Source organism: Pteropus vampyrus, unplaced genomic scaffold (genome assembly GCF_000151845.1).
Source record: "Pteropus vampyrus isolate Shadow unplaced genomic scaffold, Pvam_2.0 Scaffold216, whole genome shotgun sequence".
Taxonomy (NCBI): domain Eukaryota; kingdom Metazoa; phylum Chordata; class Mammalia; order Chiroptera; family Pteropodidae; genus Pteropus; species Pteropus vampyrus.
In genome coordinates, this window is record NW_011888997.1 from 1,145,426 (window position 1) to 1,148,165 (window position 2,740).

Sequence of the window (2,740 nt, forward strand, 5' to 3'; positions counted from 1 at the left end):
ATGGCTGGGTCATACGGCAAGTGCACATTTAACATTTTAAGAAACTGCCAGTCTTCCAAAGTGGTTGGTCCACTTTATTTCCAATAGTAGTGTATGAGACCTCCAGTTGCTCCACATCCGTCCTAACGCTTTTTACACTCTTTAATTTTAGCCATTCTAATAGATATCTGCTGATACCACATTGTGGTTTTAATTGGCATGTCTTTAATAACTAGTGATGAGTGTCTTTTCATGTGTTTATCTGCCATCCATATTTATTCTTTAGTGAAGTGTGAATTCAAATCATTTGCCCTCTTTAAAAAATCAACTGGTTTGTTTTCTTATTGATGAGTTTTGAGAGTTTTTTTACATAATCCGGATGCAAGTTCTTTATGAAATATGTGACTTGTAAATATTTTTTTCCAATGTGTTGCTTGTCCTTTTATTCTCTTAACAATATCTTTTGAGGAGCTGAAGTTCTTAATTTTAAAAGAAAAAATTAAAAAAAGAAAGAATAGAAAAAATTGGGGTCCAGTATTCAATCCGGGATCACATGTTGCTCTTAGTTGTCGCATCTCTTCTGTCTCATTTAATCTGGAAAAGATCTTCGGTCTGCTTTTGTTTTTCATATATGACATTTGAAGAATACAGGCCAGTTATTTTAGTAATGTGTTTCTCTTTTTGGGTTTGTCTGATGCTTCCTTATGATTAGTTTGAAGTTACACATTTTTGGCAGGACTTCCACAAATGGTGTCGTGTACTTCTCAGTGCATCATATCATGAGGCACATCATTTTGATTTGTCTTCATACTAATGATGTTAACTTTGATCACTTGGTTAAAGGCTTCTCCGCTCTAAGTTTTCTATTTTTTTCTTTTAATTGAAAATCATTTTCTTTATATGTTAGTGTGAATTTATGGATTCTTATTTCTTTTCATAGGTTTTAATCTGTTAACATAATTATTTTTTGCTTAAATTATCCCAGATGTGGCCAGATAAGAACCTCATATTATTGTTGTTGTTATTGTTTGTTTGTTTGTTTTTGACATTCCCACTAGTTTTGAATTTTTTTCTTATGGTGGCACAAGATGTTTAAGGTTCTTATACTTTTTCTGCCCCAGGCTGGAATCAGCCATTTCTCCAAGGCGCTTTGATTCCTTTTAGTAGAAAATATATTTAGAAGCCAAAATTTAGGCATTAATTGTCTTCATTGCTATTGCAGGGGCATGACTACTTCTAGGCTTTCTCAGCAGACAATGCTAAGAAATATGTATGTACACACACAGGTATGTGCATACATACACACACATAGATTACTTATCTTTTTTAACCTCTTTGTTTTATAATAAACCTATTAAAATTATACATTCGATATTTACTTACACATTTTTTTCTCTTTAGAATGAAAGTAGAGTGTTAAAATCTTTGTTCAAAAGTTATTTGAATAGCCCTACTTGACATCCACCCTGATTCCCTTCCTCAAGTGCATTTATGTCACTCTTTTGGAATACAATAAGGTTCATTTGCTTTAGTTTGTATTCTCTTTCACGAATAAAATATATTCATTAGTATTTTATGAATATTACAACATTAACACGGTTCAAAAGTCAAAGTATAAAAATGATGTACTTATAGAAGTATTACTTCTCCCAACTTTTCCTGTCTCATTTCTAGCTCATAATTATTTTTTAAAAGATTAAATCTGACTCTCTTCCTTAAAACCCTTTTGTAATTTATTGCCTAATATCCTGGAAGGCTCTGCATGATCTGGCCTCTGCTGAATTTTTAGCTTCATCCTGTGATACTCAACACCTTGCTTACTGTTACTGTGCTCCACCCACATAAATTTTTTTTATCCTTTGAAGGATTATGCTCTTAGTTTTCTGAAGACCTTCTCATATACCATGCCTGCCACTCGCAATGTTAGTTTCCACCTCTTAACCTTGTTTATAATTCTTCAAAATTCAGGCCCAAGTCAAATGTCATTTCCTCAGGGAAGTCTTCTCTCTCCCCATCCCACACCCCTCCAAGAACTAGATTGGATCTTCCTATTATTATATCTCCCTAACATTTCCTTTATGACACTAATCACAGTTTGTTGATACAATAAATATCTATTTGTTTTATTATTTGAATTATGGCTATCTGTCCTACCATGCTACATGTTCCAAATATTTGTTAAATTAATAACTTTGCAATTTAAAAAAACTTAAGCTATATGTAGTATCAAAATTAAATGCCTTCTTATTTGTAGCTATTTTGGCTGTTCACAGTTATATTAGTTTTGTTCACAAATTCCTATGTATTTATTTATGTGTCCAACTAGTTAATGTAAAATATTAATCCGGCCTTGGACAGGTTTATAAGATAATTAATTAATAAAATATATTCTTCTGTATTGTATGATATTTAATGTATTTATCTATTCTTAAATTGCATTTTGATGTGATTTATTTTCTATTCCCAAACATATATTCACTTTTGTTCCTAATCTTATATTTGTAATTTCGTGTTCTTTTTCTTTAAAAGCGCCCCTTTAAGTTGAAAATTTTCAAGCTTCACAAAAACATGATCTTTTTAGTTAGATAAATTAAAAATATTTCTGTCCAATGCAAGATAGGTGTTTTTCTTTTAATCATAAAGATAATTAAACACACATACACATATTTCCTTCTCTCAAAACAGACACACATATTGCCTTTTCTCATCTTTGTTCTACAGTATTTATGAGATAAACATTCAGCTTTCATTTGTTGTTTAT